This window comes from Syngnathoides biaculeatus, chromosome 6 (assembly GCF_019802595.1).
Source record: "Syngnathoides biaculeatus isolate LvHL_M chromosome 6, ASM1980259v1, whole genome shotgun sequence".
In the NCBI taxonomy this organism is placed as follows: domain Eukaryota; kingdom Metazoa; phylum Chordata; class Actinopteri; order Syngnathiformes; family Syngnathidae; genus Syngnathoides; species Syngnathoides biaculeatus.
Genome location: NC_084645.1, coordinates 24933150 through 24953737, shown reverse-complemented (window position 1 = coordinate 24953737; position 20588 = coordinate 24933150). Strand labels below are relative to the sequence as shown.

Sequence of the window (20588 nt, the reverse complement as noted above, 5' to 3'; positions counted from 1 at the left end):
TGCTCCTTGACATGTTTAAACCTTGGGAAATCTTTTTGTATCCAAATCCGGCTTCTCCACAACAGTATCTCGGACCTGCCTGGTGTGTTCCTTGGACTTCATGATGCACTCTGGACTTTTAACAGAACCCTGAGACTACCACAGAGCAGGTGCATTTATACGGAGACTTGATTACACACTGGTGGATTCCATTTATCATCGTCAGTCAACATTCGATCGTTCAGAGATCCTCACTGAACTTCAGGAGTGAGTTTGCTGCACTGAAGGTAAAGGGGCCGAATAATACTGCACGCCTCACTTTTCAGGTTTTTATTTGTTAAAAAAGTATAAAATAACCAATAAATTTCATTCCACTTCACGATTGTGTCCCACTTGTTGTTGATTCTTGACAACAAAATTATTTTACATCTTTGTTTGAAGCCTGAAATGTGGCGAAAGGTCGAAAAGTTCAAGGGAGCTGAATACTTTCACAAGGCACACCCCGTGTTGACAATTCCTGGACCGAATACACCATATTAGATTGAAGTCCTGCGGGAACCTGCACAGCCAGGGCTGGACCGGCAGGACCATGACAGGCACTGTATCTTCTTATGACAGCAATAAAACCCGTCGGCGTGGCTAACTGTACATCCCAATTGCCCCAAAAAACCGCTGATGCTCATGAAGACGCTTAAGTTCTTATATAGTAGGGGAGAGGGACTCATGATGGATTCCAAAGAGCGTCACTAGGCACCGTTTTAGCCAAAACCTAAAAATTAAAAAAAAAAAAAAAAAAATATATATATATATATATATATATATATATATATATCACAAAAACTAAAATAGTGAAAAACATTTTTGCTGTAACTACACAATCAACTACGTAATTCTTTCTTTGCACAGATGTTCAGTGGTTATCTTTAGACATAAAGACTACTTCCGGGTCTTTAAAGGTTTTAAAAAAATAAATAAATAGAAGTTGTCTCCAGGAACTGCGTTTAACCACTGATGCCACACGGCATCGGTTTACACATGTAGAAGGCAAAAGAGACTTTATAACTACCGAGTAAAGGTATTTGTGTAATTGCAGTGAGGAATTGCCACACGTTGGCACAAGCGAAACTTCCACCAGCCAATGATGTCACGGGTGAAAGTGACACCGTCGTTCTCGCCCTCCTCACCCATTTACTCCCCGCGCCACCATGTCACAATTCCATGTGCGGGAGGAAAAGCAGATACTTAGCTGCCTATTCAGCGTACGTGATCATGTCGTATCCCTTACCGGTGCTGAATAGCGCTTAGTAAAGCGGGTTCTATTGTACCCACGACCCCGGCCGGTGATCCGGTGTCCTACGCGCTAAGGTTTCCTTCAGGGAAGCCCTGGTACCTTTCTATTTGGCAAACATTATACGTGGCTTCCTGCTGGAGATCTCCTGAGACGAGGTCACCGTTGACGTCGTCTTTAGTTTTCCCTTCTTTTCTTTAATTGTTATGCAAAAACCCCACAGGTGTCTGTTTGTCTGCAAACATGCAAGGAGAAGAGAATCGCAGACTGAAGTGGGAGACGATATCATGCAACATTGGGAAAAAGAAAGGATATACCGTAAAATGCAAAGTTTAGTGAGAAAACGCGCACGTAGATGGATGACAGGGAGTCCAGAATTGTGTTTCTTTTGATCAGAATCAGAATCCGCTTTACTGGCCAAGTACGTAAACAACACACAGAATGCGTCTCCGGTAGTTGGGGCCGCCCTGCTACGACGTACGTGTTGAGTACGAGAGCAGACAGACGGTCACCTGACAGTCACTGTGCAAATGGTGTCAAGACCTCAAGGAGAGTATGTTTAAAGTGATCAGTTGAGCAATAGTCTGGAACCTTCCAGGTACTCCTCGGGCAGGAGAGGCTAGAATGGGTCAGCGGTAGATGTGCGGATGGGGCAGAACGGTCAGACCACCACAGTGAGTGCACGTATAATCTGTAATATATAAACTACAAAACTACTAGCCACTAGTTGGCCACACATGAAAAGTAGTTGCAGAACCCCGCACGCTTCAGTCATGTTGAGGTGTATCATTCAGCGTGCGGCAGGCCCGAGCTGCAACCGCGGCATGATAGCGCCGCGGTTATCTTAAAGACCTTCAGGTGAAACTCGAGACTGGCACTGCTTGGCGTGGCGCTGGTTAAAGCATCTTAAGGTAAGGGAGACAAATGGCTTTGCAGAGATAGGGAGGGGTCGGGTCTCCTGGGACGTTTCTCCACTCTTGTCACAGTGGGAGAAAGAGACGATGCATCCACCCTGACCCTCACAATCCAACGGTGATGCATGACAACAAGCACGCCGTCCCGTTTACACACAAACACACGCTGCATTAACCTGCTGATGCATTAACACCCCCCCCCCCCCACACACACACACACCCTCTTTGATATGGTTGGTGTCAGTTTCTTGTGATTTTTTTTCCTTTCGCTGTCACATCACCATTCATTTCCCAAGCCGCTTATCCTCACAAGGGTCACGGGAATGCTAGAGTCCATCCCAGTTATCAGGCAGGAAGCGGGTTACACCCTGAGCTGCCAATCGCCGGCCACATAGAGCCAAACAACCATCCACACTCACAATCACAGGGCAGCTTAGAGTCTCTACTTAATGTTGCAGGAAACCGGAGTGCCCGGAGAAAACCCACACAGGCACAAGGATAACATGCAAACCCTACACAGGCGCAGCTGGGATTCGAATCACAGTCCTCTGGACTGTGAGGCCAACATTCTAACCAATTACTCCACTGTGCCGCCGTGGGTAGATATAGCACAATCGATTCCCATGCACCATGGACACGTTTATTAAAAGTCACGTTTTGTTTACATGACTTATGCGTTTGCTGGCTTCCTCGAAATTATCGATTGGTTTCTTTAACTGTAATTGAATTCCATTAACACTTCCAATTCCATCACTTGAAACCATCTTCTGCACTTAAAATTGCACTCATAAATGTTCCATAGTGAAACCCATCAGAGGTACTTAAATAGCATAACCTTTTTTTTTTTTTTTTATTTGGCAGTTTCCACCACTTGACACCCGTTGTCAACTAACCCCCAACACACAATTTAACGCCTGTTGTTTACGATCTTTGTGAAAGATCGCAATCTGAGATCGTCACTTTCAACATGCACACCATCAGCATGGAATCCATTTTGGGGGGGATGTTATCGAGGTCAAAAGCCTTAAATGAATAAAATGGGATGACTCATGTTGCCATTTCTAACACTCACTTTAGCGAAAATGAATCACTACTTCCTCTCCCCATCAAAGGCATCTAATCCTTTCCGAAACATCCATTCGGTATCCATCGGGTCTTCGCATTGATCGGTCGCTCGCGCTGGCTGACCTTTGATCCCAAACAGATAATCCGGCCGTCTGCAGACACGTGCGACGTTTGCGAGTGTGACGAGCGGTCTTGATGAGGGATTTTGGGACACACGCGCTACCTCACAGCGGCGCTTGTGCCTCGGCTGGCGCTTCAAAGGGACGGCTGGAGTTTCACATTCAAGCGTCTTGTTTGGGAGCTTGTTTAGACTGTATGCGTGTATTTGAACAAGGATCATGGTCTGCGCGTGTGTGCGTGCGTGTCATGCGCCGCCTCCGACGAAAGCCAATAACGCGAGTCTTTATACAAAGGTCGCGTGTTTAACCCCTTACATTTGCAAATCCATTTTGCAACCCTTCTGTTTGGATTCTCCCGAGGCAGACGCTGAACACTGCGCTGCTTGTCCACTCCACAAATACAGCAAGCAGGCACGTAATTGCATAAAGGTCAGCTGCAAGCGCAAAACTCAGAGGGGCTGTATAGATTCAAGTGGCTTAACTAACAAAAAAAAAGGGTTTTGTAAATTTACCGTAATTTCCGGCATACAGACTGCACCTGATTATAAGCCTCACCCAGTACATTTGCAAAGGAAATAGCATTTGGTACATACCGTACATAAGATGCACCTCCGTAAAAGCCGCAAGTGGCCACATTGAAACAAGATATTTGCAAAAAAAGTCGCACGAACAGGCCTGGTTAAAAAAGAAAAAAAAATAATAATAATGCGGCAGCTACACAGTAGCAACACTGTAGCACAACCCTAATATAAATTAAAAAAAAAAAAAAAACATACCTAAATCATTGAGATGGGGCAGTAACACAGCAGAAACATGATAGCATGGCGCTAACAGGGCTGGTTACAAAAAAAAAAAAAATATTGGTTAAAAAAAAAAAAAAAAAATCAGACGCAGCAATAACACAGCAGCAACACGCTAGCGCATCGCTAACGCTAGTGCAGCGCTAACAGGGCCGGTAAAAGTCACTTCCTTGACACATATATTCTACTGGTCTCACGCTTACCTTTCCCGCTCGAGTGCCCCCTTGCACCCGTTAGAAACAAATGCACAAATCAGCCACATCACCGCATATGCCGCAGGGTTGAAAGCGTGTGAAAAAGTTGCGGCTTGTAGGCCGGAAATTACGGTACATGTCGACGCAAGCGTATTCGGGTGTCCTTAAAAGCACGATGTGGTGTCATTCCAGAATTGGAGGACATTTTCAGCTCCTACCAGCTGTCATCTTGGCTTTTTTTTCTTCTTTTTGGTTTGACTTGCAAGCACAAACTTGAGAGAAGCGAAGTGTGGCGGGAGTGCACCTAATTGAACGCACTTAACGCTAAGCAGACGTTTGATTAATAATGAACAATTCATCTTTAAAAAAAAAAAAGGCTTAACCCTAACCCTAAACATAAAACAGAGAATCACACATTTTGCACTTAAAGCAAAATAACTGAAAAGCCCTGCTAGCTTAATGCTAGTATAAAATGGGAAATGACATAGAAATGCTCAAATTAGCAGCGATAGTTGAAGTTTTAGACCCAATTAAGCAATAAATATTTGAACACAAATAATGGAGCAACACATGTAGACATAAAATAAAATAATACTGATTTAGTAATGTTATACATATCTTCTTTATCCTCTGAAAAATTACAAATAATACAGCATCTTACTGAGACACAGTAGATGTGAAATTATTTTTTTGTTTGTCTGCATGACGGTACTGCCCCATGGCGCCCTACAATGGCACACCAGAACAAGCAACACAATGAATTCTATAGCAGCATAAAATCATGACGCAAAAACAGTTTAATTCTTTACATTGTGCCATTGCTGCTGGTTGAGTCGTTTTTGTTTCCCGTTTTCCAGGTCTCGTGGGCCCAATTCGTGACACCTGTTCTTGTTAACCTCCTCCCTAGTGAGGATCGATCTTCCTGACACGTCGCGAGGATGATCTCCTTGGTCTGGCCCCACGCCAGACATCCTAATCGTTGCCCAAAACCGTCCGAGATATCGAGCAGTACATTCATCGGCCGTCCGTCGACGCGGAGGACAACGGGCGCGGCCTCTCGGCAATCCATCGAACCGCTTTAGCCGACGGGATTCGCCCCCTACAAACCCAACATCGCGTTGAGTGGCTTCCCCCCTGCGGCAGCCGAATCCGAAAGACAAATTCCCGCGGGCCGTGAGATCGACGCTATCGCAACTCCGTTCGGGCTGGCGTCCCGAGCTCAACAACTATCAGCGTCGACGTCGAGTCATCTCTTCAACTGTGCTCCAAAACTCACCACGCTGACGCTGGAACACCTGTGGAGCCTCCCTGGCCGATGCAAACAAAACAAAAATAACAACAACAACAACAACCTCCTCGCTTGTGTTGACCAATCACATCCGATCGGGTCCAGGTGCAGTTTTCTGTTCTGGTCCGTCCATCTGTGCTCTTTCATTGTCTCTCTGCGCCGCGTCTTGTCTCGTTTCCAGTTTAGGTTTATTTAAGGTTTTCTTTGACACTTTGATGATTGGACTCTTGTTTATTTTGACGTTTGGACATTAAACAACATTTTTTTTTTTTTTAGATTCCCGGACTCCTGCTTTTCCTCCCCTGCACGTTTACGTCCTCCGTGTTTTTGTCTTGCCTTCCTCTCCTTCACGAGCCCCAACCGCGGCTTTGTTTTTATGAAGTACAATCGTGATTATCATCCACGCCAGGTTTGCTTCGTACGACGTTTTGTTTAATTGTTGATTTCTCGTTCGATCAGTGCAACTTGTAAACACGTTTTTAACGGTGCTGTGGAAATAATTATTGTTTTGACACTGATTTCGACGGAGCACAAGCCACACGGGCAGCAAGGCCAGATGTGCATCTCGTGAGAGAAGAACTTGAAAAGGCGGGGGGGGGGGGGGCGAGGGGGGGGGGGGACTACACATACAAGATGTTCACAAGTGTGCTGGCAGTTTTGTGGCCTCGCATGTCGCCCGCGATGAAATTTCAAACTTTGTCAGTCATAACACATTACCGTCAAAAATGAAACATGGCGATGCCACATTTGAGCCGTCTGGAAGAAGCGGAGATGTTTTCCATCTTTGAATGTTTTTTTTTTTTTCCCCCCCTCAGGAGGACAGACTTTTTTCTTCTTTTTTTTTTTCCTGAGACAAGAAGACAAACAATTGCGCTTCTCACGGGAAAAGCCACAGACGAGACACCTGCCCGCCTCCGGCGCCCCGAAGTGACCCCGACGCCACTTCCTGTCTCGGCGGGGCCCGTCTCAGATGAGCACACGCAGGAAACAGCCAAGAGAGGCTGCTATCTGTGATTATATATATTCTCTCTATGTGCCCTGCGATTGGCTGGCAACCAGTTGAGGGTGTACCCCGCCTCCTGGCCGACGACGGCTGGTATATTGTGAGGATAAGCGGCTCAGAAAATGGATGGACGGATATATATATATATATAATGTGTTTGTGGACAAGCTACACCTCCGAAGTGTGCCAACACGGCAACTGTCTGCGTGGGAACAATGGCACCTGTCGCTCTGGGCGACCAGACAATGGATGCCAGACGGGGCCCAGGACGGAAGCAAACGTCAGCCCCCGAGCCGAGACCCTTCCGGGCGGACGGAGCTGCCGTGTGACGCATCCGCATCCATCCAACAGGAGGATCATTTTCATTTTCATTGATAACCAACACGCGACGGTAAAGGGGGCTCGCGTGTAAAGGATTGCGGCTTTGGCGAAGAGTCCGACTTATCGAGAAGGGTGTAGAGCAGATATGAAAAGTCTACACACCCTTGCTCGAAAGAAAACGCATGTCAGTACAAAACTGCCACCACTTACAGTGCCTCGGAATAACTCCAGCAACACTTTAGCTGGTCTGGTAAAGTTTTCCTGACATTTCGTTTTGAAGGTTTTTGCTAATACTAAGTGCCGTTAAAATGTTTAATTTTAATCTGTGTGGATTTTTTAATTTTACGTACATTCTTACAAGCCAGTAGAGAACCAGAATGAGCCTCAACATTATGGCCCCTTTCCAACAATCGGTCCAAATACTATTTCAAATGTATGCGTACATCACAAGTCGCCCTTTGACCTCCAGTCGTTCAGCGCTGAGAGGCGTTAAGACCGCCCGACAGCCTTCGCGTTCCACCCGGTCCCTTCCCCTGCGCATTTGTGAACAAAACGCGTGCCAACGAGAGAAACGTTTCGTGACTTCATGCCACACGGGGCTGTAATAGTTACATTTTTAAATGACAGCAGCTGTAGGATAAGTTTGTTTGTGGTCTAGTACAACATTTTAAGTGTTTAAATAGCTCAATTTGAACGGCTATTAACTGCCGTGTGGTTCGATTGCTATGGGGGTGGGGCGCACTTATTGGAGACTACTTATACATGGATCACTTTTACTATTCGAGAGCATACAATTATATATTACTTTCAATTAATACACTACTTAATGTGGGGTAGGGGTCAAGAATTTAGTTTTTTTTTTCTTGGTATTACAGTAGCGGTTTGTTTGACAAATGTAGCTATTATTTTTCTGTCAAGAATTATTTTAAGGATCTAGCTTTTTATTGGAGAAATAACTGCCATTAACGTAATCCCCCGGTCTACAGAGCGCACTCGGTTATAAGCCTCACCCAGTACATTTGTAAAGGAAATACCATTTGGTAAATACATACATCGCAGCTGCGTAAAAGGCCCAAGTGCCCACATTGAAACCCACATTGAAACACGAGATATTTACAATGAAAGACAGTACACACAGTTTAACGCTAGAGTTGCCACGCTAACGCTAACACTAGCGCTGCAATGCTAAAGCTTAACACTAGCGCCGCCACGCTAACGGGGCCAGTTAAAAAAAAAAAAAATACGAGTAAAAATCACTGAGACAAGGCAGTAACACGCTAGCGCAGCGCTAACAGGGCCGGACCAGTAAAAGTCGCTTCCTTGGCACATATATTCCAGGGGTCTCACCTTTTTTGCTCGAGTGCCCCCTTGCAGCCGTCAGGAAAAAAATTTAATATTACCGCCGCTGCGCTAATGCTAACGCTAATGCAAGCGCCACGCTAGTGCCACGCTAACACTAATGCCACACTAATGCTAACAGGGCCAGTTAAAAAAATATATACTGGTAAAAATCACCGAGACAAGGCAGTGCTAACGCTGCTGGACCGGTAAAAGTTACTTCCTCAGCACATATATTCCGCCTGTCTCACTCTTACCTTTTTTGCTCGAGTGCCCCCTTGCGCCTGTTGGAAAAAAGTTTAACGCTGACGCCGCACTAACGGTAACGCTAGCAACAGAGCCGGTTAAAAAAAAACATACTGGTAAAAATCTCTTAGACACAGCAGTAACACACGAGTGCAGTCATAACACCTCCAGACCGGTAAAAGTCACTTCCTTGGCACATATATTCCACCAGTCTCACTCTTAACTTTTCCGCTCGTGTGCCCCTTTGGGGCCGTTAGAAAAAAATGCACAAATTAGCAGCATCACCACATAAACCGCAAGGTTTGTAAAGCGTGTGAAAAAAAGTCGCTGCTTATAGTCCGTAAATTACGGTAATTTTGTTTTTGGTATGTATTGTATTTGTTTCTCTCAATCGCATCAGTTGATATCTAGGGATAACGAGACTAATTCTAAACACATTAAATCCGGTTCTTTCTAGTCACGGCAAAGGCCCGCTTTGGCCCATTCTTTTGCTAACTGGACGGCGCGGGGCGGCCCACTCGAATCCGCACAAAAGTTTTTGTTCCTTTTTCTTGCCTTGTGACAGCGAGCGCGTTGAAGAAACCAAACCAACCTGTCGTCCCGCCGGCGGCGAGGCGGACCTGAATAGAACGTGGGAAACTGCCCGGTCAGGGTCGCCATCTGCTCTTTATCCAACCGTGGCAGCGAAGCCACCCCCCCAAGGCTCCGGGATCCTTGGCACCTAAACGCGACGCACAAATATACAAACAGCGCGCTTAATGTAAAGTGCATACAATAATTAGAATGAAAAGCGCCGTGCGATTCTTTGTGGCCAAGCAAACAAACGCTCATTTGAACATGAATGATGACGCTTTTGAGTCTCAGGGGCTTCTTTTTTTTTTTTTTTCTTCTTAATAATGAGCCAGTGAATGGAAGAAGAAGAAGAGTAAGTGTTTGTGGATGTCATATGCGGAGAAAGGAGAGGAGAGAGGCGCAAAGTGTGCATTTGTAAACTCCCAAAACAAAAACAAAAAACGTGAATACATCATCGCGGTTGAGTGGCAGGACAAGAGCGGTTTCTTTCTTTTTTTTTTTTTTTTTTTTTTTTTTAAACGTGTAAGCGTGTGTACTTCAAAAAGGAAACCCAGACTTTTGTTTGCCCCCAAAAAGCGTGGGTGTTGAAGGTACGTGACGGATGAACGATTGTTGTGGCCCGGTGGCGAGGTTTTCGTGCAAGCCGGCAGCTGGTTGCACTTTCGTCACACCCTATTTGCGCTGAAGACAATATTTAAAAACAAAAACAAAAAAAGAATCACGCCTTATTCTAAAATAATGTAACAATGCACATTGTACGCTGGCCTTTTATTGTGGACGGCCTCAGGCACACCTGTGCAATAATAATCCAACTAGCTTTGTGAGCTGCGACCACGGTGAGGTTCTAATATATTAGTCAACAATATTTGAAAGAAAAATCTCAATTTTACAGTGAAGAAAATAAGTATTTGAACACCCTGCTACAGTATATTGCAGGTTCTCCCACTTAGAAATCATGGAGGGGTCTGAAATTTGGAGTTAATGACCATGCGGCGTCTTTTATAGTCCACGTCTGGACAATAATTCCACTTTGAGGGGCCTTAAATTATTGCGGCCTTTTATGAATATTATATCTTTTTTTTTTAGGTTGTTAAAATAATCATGGCAAAGAAACACCAACTACATTTTGGAGCGGGTGGTCAAAAAAAAAAAGCCATAAAGTGTTGCTGCCGATCTGGATTATGTAACGATGCGAGATCGCTCTGTCAATAATGAATGAATATTGATGGAAAAATACAAGCATAAACTTCATGCTGCCCCCCCCAACAACAACAAAAAAATGGTTACTTTTTTTTTTTTTTTTTTTTTTTTTTTTTTTAAATCGGGATGGATCGCAGTACCGCATCTTTAGTGGAAAATTTGAAATGCTTCAAAATTAAAATTCAGTACTGAATTCCCCCCCCCCCACAAACACACATATTTTCAGCAATTACCGCAACTTTTGTCACCCGCTTTCAACCCTGCGGTTTATGTGGTGATGCGGGTAATTTCTGCATTTTTTTGGTAATGCCCGCAAGGGGGTACTCGACCAGAAAAGGTAAGTGAGACCGGTGGAATATATGTGCCGAGGAAGTGACATTTTACTGGTGTGTTTATTTTTTTTAACCAGCACTGTTAGCCCTGTGCTAGCATTAGCGCTGTGCTAGCGTGTTTGCTGTGTTACTGTTGCGTCTCACTGATTTTAACCAGTATCTTTGTTTTTTAACCAGCCTCAGTAGCACCCCGCTAGCATGTTTCTGCTATGTTACTGCCATGTCTCAGTGATTTAGGTATGTTTTTTTTTTTTTTTTAAACCAGCTCTGTTAGTGCTGCGCTACCATGTTGCCGTGGCTGTTTTTTTTTTTTTTTTTAACGAGCCCTGTTCGTGCTACCGTGTTGTGTTGCTATGTTAAGTCAAGATAAGGTATTAAAAATTTGAAAACTCTATGTAATGTCTTTCTTTCTAAATATCTCGTGTTTCAATGTGGGCACTTGCGGCTTTTACACAGGTGCGGCTAATGTATGTACCAAATGGAATTTCCTTGTACTGGGTGAGGTTTATAATCCGGTGCACTCTGCAGGCCGGAAATTACGGTATCTTAAAACGTGTGTATTGTATTTTACACGGTATAATAGAATGATTGCAATACACCTTGAAGGTAACCAACGTAACACTTTTGATGACTTTTGAGTTTTTTTTTTTCGTTTTTTTTTTTTGGAGGGGGGGCAGATTTATGCTCAGTAAGCAGACAAAACTCCCCAGAACGTGACACACAAACGCCCCCCCCCCCCCCCCCCGACCCTTAAAGACACTGAAAACAGACGTAATCTCATCAGCGTTGTGCAGCAGACGCCAAGCGAGCGCATGACTGCGTGTTCGCGGGGCTTTTTGTGTGCGTCTTTATGTGCGAGCGCATGCGTGCGTGTCTCTGGTTTAGCAGTCGATGTCTCCGAACAGGCCTGTCATTAACCCCTTGTCAACTTGGGGAGACCACCCACGTTTCGGTTGTGGTGGCTTTTTGTTTCAGGTGGTTATTTCAGTGAGTGTGTGTGTGGCCTGCAGTCCAGCATTGTGCTGCGCGTTATCTATCCACTCCAGTCCTCCCATTTATGCTACAAAAGATAACAATCCTGTCTGGGGCTGCAAGCGCTGCTGCCGTAATGCACAACGTGACAAATGGCTGGAAAAATAGCAGATTTAAGAGTAACGAGATTAACGATGTTGCCACTTCACGCCGACCTTCCCTTGAGCCTCTTGATCTTGCCAAATTAGCGCATCAGAGCCGTGACAGTCGATCCCAAATTTGTACATATGGAGGACAGCAATCACGAAGGTCAGGAATTTTTTTTTTTTTAGAATCCACCTGAGTACCTGTGGAGGGGGACCCACAGAGGTACACACAGGTGAGGCCGGATTTGAACCCGGGTCCTAAGAACAGTGAGGTAGATGTGCTAACTAGTTTAGTCGCTGTGTGTATACACATACACACACAGGCACACGCTTTTGGTTGATCTTTTCCATCCATTCGTCCATTTTCTTTGCCGCTTATCCTCACGAGGGTGGCGGGAGTGCTTCAACCTATCCCAGCGGGCCTCGGGCAGGAGGCGGGGTCCACCCTGAACTGGTTGCCAGCCAATCGCAGGGCACATGGAGGCAAACAACAGTCGCACTCACAATCACACTGAGGGGCAATTTCCATCCATCCATCCATTTTCTTAGCCGCTTATCCTCACGAGGGTGGCGAGAGTGCTTCAACCTATCCCAGCGGGCATCGGGCAGGAGGCGGGGTCCACGCTGAACTGGTTGCCAGCCAATCGCAGGGCACATGGAGACAAATAACAGTCGCACTCACAATCACACTGAGGGGCAATTTCCATCCATCCATTTTCTTTGCCGCTTATCCTCACGAGGGAGGCGAGAGTGCTTGAGCCTATCCCAGTGGGCATCGGACAGGAGGCGGGGTCCGCACTAAACTGGTTGACAGCCAATCGCAGGGCACATGGAGACAAACAACAGTCACACTCACAATCCCACCTAGGGGCAATTTAGAGTGTCCAATTGCTGGGAGGAAACCGGAGTTCGCGGAGAAAACCCACGCAGATACAGGGAGAACATGCAAGCTACACACAGGTGAGGTCGGTGTGACGGTCTGAACGTTCCCCCGTGCTGAAAAGTCTCCTTGTGATGAGTTACTAACAGGGGAACTCTGGGTACATAGCAGACGCTTACTGGGAAATCTCCCGGTCTCATAGTTCCCCTTCTTCGAGCTAACATATGTTATAATCTAACCTTAAAACAAAAGTTGATAAAAAAAAAAAAAAAGATATCCACATATATGCACGTTCTCCGTGTTCATCTTTCTGAGAAGTCGATAGCGAACATGAACACTCGGCGACAAGTTGTCGAATGGCACATGTTGAAGCTGGGCTGGGAATGTTTAAAAATGTCCGGAGGTTTACACAATATACGCGCATGCGCATTACTCACAAAGACACTTTCCAGCACCGGGAACACCGGATTTGAACCCTGGACCTTAGAACAGTGAGCTAGATGTGCTAACTAGTCAGTGCGTGGATACACCTATACACACAGACACACAGACACACACACACACACACACACACACACACACACAGGCACACGCTTTTGGTTGATCTTTTCATTTTACAATATTTTATACACACGAAATTGTGATAATGTGAAATCCCTATCAGTGTCGTGCCCAAATCCTTTCAACAGATTATCCCCGCTCAGCTTACTTGAAGCCACAGTGTTTATTATTACTTAGTTTCAGCAATGCACATAAAAAGTACGAGTAAAAAAAAAAAAAAAAAAAAAAAAACAGCGACACTGCCAAAACCGGAAACTTGGATTTAGTTCAAGAAAAACTCCAAGATTTGCGGCTTCTCTTTAAATAAAACACGTCAACCTACACATTGAGATGATGGAAGTGTTTGAGGTGTGTAAATTTATTTCACATGCGTCCCGGTGTAGTGATGAGTTCAAAAGGTGGGTTGAGACGGGCGAGTTGGTCAAGTTGGGTGCTTCGAATCAACGACTGGGCCAGAAGACCTCAAACGCATCCTGAGTCACTCGCTACACACACCTGTGCAAACTGACCCACATTTACAGCGGACCCGGACCGTCGCAAGCACACACACTGCAGGATCCGTTCTAAAGGACTTTGACTAACTTGGTAACTGCGCAGTTCTGTGCAAGTGTGTAAGATACAACACACAATCACAGCGTATTCATACACATTGTATAACAGGACTTGCCCCTTAAAGCAACAGCTTTGTGTTGACCACATAACACTTTTCTTGAATATTAAAAGCAAATCAAGGGCTCGTTACAGGAAAACAAAAATCATCTCTAACATTTTGTAAATTTCTTCTCATGAAGATGACTTTCTTCCCAATCCCAGATGAAAGAGACTCACTATATAGCTCAGTTTCAAAACTTTCGACAACATATTACGCTGGCATCCGCTTTTTCACCATTGCTGCATTTTACACTCACCACTGCGAAATGTACTACCCGGGTTACCTGCCCCTCTCGTTACTCCCTCAGACCAATATACTGGTCCAGGGTTGCCTATAAAATACTCATTGGCAAGACCCAACCTTATCGTCACTTTCTGCTCACCATGCATACCACCACCCGCACTCGCTGTTCCTGCACTTTCAGTAGGCCGCATGACTTTTGATCTTCTTTTCATTATATTTGAGGATGGACTTGTATAGAGCCCGTGCACCTACGTCATGAAATCACGTGACTTTTGTTTACGTCGCCATATTGAAGGTCTAACAAAGCATAGCTCAATGCTAGGTCGGTTGGAGACGACAAGAAAATATGCCTTATAGCACGACGCCCAGAGACTTTTCCGATACCGTTAGACATTTAGAAGGTGAAAATAAATGAAGGAAAATGAGGAAAAATTAGATAAACTCAACAAAGAGGACCCGTATTTAATGCTGAAGTCTATGTTTTCGCTGATAAGAAATTGGAATGTTGAAATCCGCTTGTCTTGGACAAGCGGACACACACATGTATCTGGTGAGTAAGTCGTCGAGATTTACACGGAAGAGTTTGAAAGCGTAGAAAAGTCTGGACGCATACAAATACTTAATTGCTGGATCTGGATCGTTCTATTCAGCTAGTATTCAATACAAATACCAAAGAACTGCTGGTTTTACACAAACTCGCATTCATTAATAAAAAAATAAAAAGATAAATAAATAAAGGAGGACAGAGTCGTCTCCATGGAACGTACACGGAAGCGATTGCGGCCACACTTAACCTCCGTAAACCTCTGCGACAGTTTTTTTTTTTTTTTTTTTAAACACGGATTGTTCTCAAATGAGCCAAATTGGCATTATAAATACTTCTTGGTAATTTGCGATTGAGAAGAATAATTCCTATCTGAAATGAAGCAATCGTTACACAGGCGCGTGGGTGTGTGTATTGAGGTTGGGCGCCATCCATCATGTTTATTGCCGAAATCAGTCGATATTTTCTGATCTTTTCAGCTGCTATTTTATAGAATGAGCTCTTTGAATTTCTGTCTCGTCTGCCGTGACAACCAACAGGAACAGCGAGTATTGTTAATATTCTCCTCCGATTCAATGTCGAGCAGCTCTGTTTGACCAGCAATATGGCGCCGTCAAAACGGTGACGTCACATGCACAAGCTCCGTGCGAGCGGACTCGCATTTGTTAAGACATCATTGTATGACTGAATGCCTTACTATGATAAGTATTGTTGGTCGTTAGCTGTGTGTTGCGATATGAATAAATTTGTTGTTGTTCGTGTTTTATTAGATGTACCGTAATTTCCGGCCTGCAAGCCGCGACTTTTTTCACACGCTTTCAACTTTGCAGTTTATGCGGTGATGCGGCGCTAGCTTTAGCACGCCAATAGAGTTAGTGCGGCGCTAGCGTTAGCGCACCTGGTTATAAGCCTCGGTACACAGAAAGAGTTTAACGGTAGCCCTTGGAGTAGCCAAAGCTAGAGAGGCTAATCACAATTCTCACCCAGAAAGATCTTATTTACGTACGTTCTCACACATGCAGATCGTACAAAGAGTGCGTCAACTTCAAAACTGCTTGTCAACTCAACCGGAACCGTCCAGGCAAATTTATGGATCGCGAACATGCACAGATAAGCGTCCAGAGTCACGCTTTACTTCTCTCTCTTTACTTCCTGCTCTCAATTACGGCTTCTTGCATTGTATCCACACAGCTGGGCATAATGCAGCGGGGGTGTAAGGAAAAAGACGGGGTGGGGGGGGGGGGTGATTTAACACACACACACAACATCACAAACACACGCACACACGAAGGAAAATGTTGACACGGCGCTAAGCAAACGTCTGAAGAATGACGCGGCCTTGAAAAGCTAAAGTGAATCATGTTGTGTTCCTACGTCTCAGTCAACATCAAACGGGCATCGGTCCACAACGCACAGACGTAGATACATACGCACATAGAACATGGATTGCAAACGCGTGGAATACTGTCCAGCCCAGCAGGTCGCCGCGGGGCTTTTTCACGTCACAACAACGAGGCGCTCTAAAGGCCGAAGCCCTTGCCCGTCCACTCCCCAACACTTTCTCTCCATGACCTGGAGACACTCATGGCAGACAATGAGGTGCTCTAAGGCACAGGTGTCAAAGTCAAGGCCTGGGGGCCAGGTCCGGCCCGCCGCATGATTTTATGCGGCCCGCGAAGGCAAATCACATGTATCAACTTTCAGGATTTTTGTTCAAATCTGTAGCAAAATTTAAAATTGTCAAATCATAAATGTAACGTATCATAACGTTGAGATATTACAAGCATTTTTGTGTGACCAAACAACAATACTTTAAAAACCCATTACACTCAATTTCTGATTCCAAAACGAGTTCATAAATTTCGTATGTAAATTTGATGATAAAGATTTTTATAGTTTCACAGTCATAACGTCAGTAAAATGTGGCCCGCGACAAAAAGGAGTTTGACACCCCTGCTCTAAAGCGAGCGCGCTAGCCCGAAATCACAGTTCGCACGCTAACCGTCAAAATTGCGCTTTTTTTTCCCACCTCTCTCCCCCATTTTCTCTCTTCCGTCTCGCTGTGTGACATGCGCACAGTCTCAGGTGACAACAAGGCACTCTCATGAGACCGTGAATATGTATTTTCAGGATGCTGGCATAACCAAAAATGTCTCAATTGCACTGGATAACTGCTAATGTTAATGAAGGGGGTTATATTCTTAAAAAGTGGAGGAGGGGTCACTCCTGTTGTGATCCTAAACTTTCAGCTATGCCTAAAAAAAACAGCAAAATTGAAAGAAAATTATGAAAATTAAAAAACTTCTGATGCTGTATCTCCGCAGTTCAGAACTACACTATTCTGGAGCTTTGCACATTTTTAAACATGCATATTGTATTTATAAACAAATCCCTGAAGGTCTTTGAGTTCCCTATATCGGGGGACGAGTCTCCATCTCTTAATTTTTTATTCACAGTACAAACAAGTTTTATTTTTGAAAACTTTTCGCAATACTTGTGATAATGTGTCAAATCTTTTTTTTTTTTTTCAGCACTGCGATCTCGTGAGCGTCATTTCAGCAATTCGGTTTCCTGGAAGTGAGCAATCAATTTCTACGTGGCCTGCGGTGAAAGTTTTGCGTCGCACCTCCCGTTGTCACCCAAAAACCAGATTCATCAAATGAGAAACCGCAATTTTTCCTCGAAACCACAACCAGGTTGGTTTCCTCTTACGAGTGGAGCGGTGTGTGTTGTAATTTATTGTGAGCTCCACCGCACAATGGAGGATGCTTTTCGGAGAAGGAATCTTGTCCAGCTCGGAGTAAACAAGCGGCCGCTTCCTACCGATCGACACGATCGGTGTGTCGAACCTGCCCTTTGAACTTTGCCCCCCACCCCCCCACACCCCCGTATCGCCGACCATAAAAGTCCAACATTTGAACAGAGCATTCTTGGTTGGGGGGAGCCAACAGCGCCACAGCAGACCTCGGGGGAGCTGGTGGGGGGGAAGGGGGGGGGGTTTCTGGAGCCAGCCTCCTTTTCGCTTTATGGTGCTCATTTAGGAGGCTGTAGACAGATTTTGTGTGTGAGAGAGACAGAGAGAGAGAGAGAGAGAGAGAGAGAGAGAGAGAGAGAGAGAAATGATTTAAAGTTACAAATAATAAGGATAGACCAGTCCTGGAATCCAACTGGCTCCACGGTGAGCTAACCATCAACTAATAATGAGGGTTGGAGACAGAAAGACACACACACACACACACCACACACACACACACACACACACAACATACATACATACACACACACACACACACACACACACACTCACCCACGCACACGCACGAGAAGGAAATACGACTTGCAATTCTTCAAAAAAACAAAACTGGTCAAACTATTATAAAATGTCCCTAAAAATAAATTATGCAAATTCTGTGCCCCCCCCCCCCACACTCCAAATATCCTACCATTGCTTGAACTATATTATTATTATTTTTTGGTTTGTTTTTTGTGGAACTTCAAAAGCTTGGAATCAAATCAACTCTACGTCGTTTATCTTCTTCGGAAATTCCCGCGATATCGTGAAAACCTGCGATTTATACGTACCATCTTTGGTGTTTAATATTTATAGAGAATATGAAAATTGGAAGCCTTCCAAATGATATTTTTGGGAGCCTCTTAGTCGTACTTGCCCAGGAATTTTTTTTTTTTTTTTTTTGGGGGGGGGAGGACAACCGTTGAGGATTCTAAATCTCAACCCTAATCCACGCCATGGGTGAAAATACAAGATTTCATAGCACAAATATGTTCTTCTTGGTACTACTGTAAGGAGGATATATTTTTTAAATTTATATGACTGGTGTGATGTTGAAATTATGATCCTTTTAGACCATGTTTTTCAGACCCCTGGAAGGCTAGCTGGTACTATCTATCGGCATTCATCTTAAAAGTGCAAGAAAGCAGCTCGAGATCCACGGCAGGAAAGAAGAGGTTGCGAGTTCGGTGACAGGAGGAAACGTGCGGAAGGGTACGGAGCCTGCCAGACTTTATGCAAAAACCGAATCAGTTGTCCCTTTTCAAAAGAATTGAAATGCAATTGAACGTTTTCGGCCCCGCCAAGGAAAAAAAAAAAAATTAAAAAGCAGTTGAGGTTTAATATATAAATCCACCAATGTGCTAGTTTATTATGACAATGTAAAGAAGTAAAATAAAGTGATTTAGATGAAGGCGGCACGGTGGAGCAGCTGGAAAGCGTGGGCCTCACACTTCTGAGGTCCCGGGTTCAATCCCCCATCCCCGAGTGGGTTTCCTCCGGGTACTCCGGTTTCCTCCCACATCCCTAAGACATGCAAAATTAATAACCGGGCACTCTAAATTGCCCCTAGATGTGATTGTGAGTGCGGCTGTTTGTCTCGATGTGCCCCGCGACTGGCTGGCGACCAGTTCAGGGTGTACCCCGCCTCCTGCCCGTTGACAGCTGGGATAGGCTCCAGCTCGCCCTGTGACCCTTGTGAGAATAAGCGGCAAAGAAAATGGATGGATGGATATAGATGAAAATCAAAACTCAATGTTTATTTTCTTTGATAAAAGACTCGAAATAAAATCTAATTACAAAAAAAACTTCAATTACTTTTGGACAATTTTCACTTCTTTCAAGATCATCTTTATTTGAAATAAATCAGGGGGGAAATTTCATGTCATTATCCAAGCCGCTTATCCTCACAAGGGTTGCAGAAGAAGGGGAAATACCCCATTTAAACTTTTTTACTCAATTCTTTTCTGCTTATTTCAAGTAAAAATGAATTTGAAACAACTGAAAATGGTTTCAAAAAAGTTACTTTTCACGTGACGAATTATGAATTAATCTGTTCTTGAGAAGACAGACAACTACTCTGGTAAAACTTTGAGTTTCTGCAGTTTCACAGCCTTACAAATTGTATTTCATCCATCCAGACAATATCCAAGCCGCTTATCCTCACAAGGGTTGGGGAAGGGGGAAAATGCCCATGGAGGAAAAAATGTAGTCCTTTTTTTTACTAACAATTTTTTTCTGCTTAATTTCAAGTAGAAATGAACTTGAAACACCTGAATGGTTTAAAAAAAAAGTTACTTTTCACATGACGAATGATGAATTAATCCGTCTTGAGTAGAAATTAGACAACTACTCTTGTAAAACTTTCTGCGGTTTCAATGGCTTATAAATTGTATTTCATCCATCCAGCCATTACCCAAGCCGCTCATCCTCACAAGGGTCACGGGAAAGCTGGAGCCTATCCCAGCTAGCTTCAGGCTAAAGGAAGACTACACCATGAACGAGTCGCCAGTCAGTCACAGGGTAAATATCGACACCATCACTGAGCGGGAATCGATCCCACGCTGCCCGCACCAATGTCACGCGTGTGTACCACTACACCATCAGTGACTTTAATTGTATTTCAATAAACGGCCAAAATTGCATTGGGTGCATATTTCTTATCTTTAACTCAAACAGCGGCATAACTGAAGCTCGCTTGTCAGTTAAATTTTGACATTCAACCCAAACCAATAATAATAATAATAATAATAAAGTATTGCACTCCTCAAGTTTGCCGTTTCGCACTCTGACCGTCCAAACGCGGTCGTCGTGTAAAGGTGCGTCCAGAATGCAAACTGTCGCCACGGAAACGGCGCGCGGCGTCATCCGACACCCGAGCCCCAGTGGGCGTCGGTCCGCAATCTCGTGGTCTCGCCGGGATAACTTCCTGGAGGTTGTCAAGCGATGGCCGGAGGCAATACGATAGACGGCGTCAACACCGAAACGTATCCTCGGTCCTTTTGTGCGGCCACAATCGCACGTAACGAGCCCGGCACCGACCCAAGGGTATTTATTACATTACACGAAGAGTATAAGTAAAGATACATAAATACAGAAAAACAGCAAGAGTCTTCTTTTACAGCGTTCTTTTTGTGTGTGA

At 44.5% G+C, this 20588-nt stretch overlaps 1 long non-coding RNA gene across 3 annotated transcripts in view; it reads right to left on the bottom strand.

Annotated features, from left to right (window-relative positions):
- The window catches only part of LOC133502116 (uncharacterized), an 82523-nt gene that overhangs the window by 33193 nt on the left and 28742 nt on the right, over positions 1–20588 (bottom strand). For all 3 annotated transcript variants that reach the window (XR_009795364.1, XR_009795363.1, XR_009795362.1), the window contains exon 3: positions 9148–9276. This is a non-coding gene — a long non-coding RNA (uncharacterized LOC133502116). The remainder of the gene's footprint in view (positions 1–9147; positions 9277–20588) is intronic.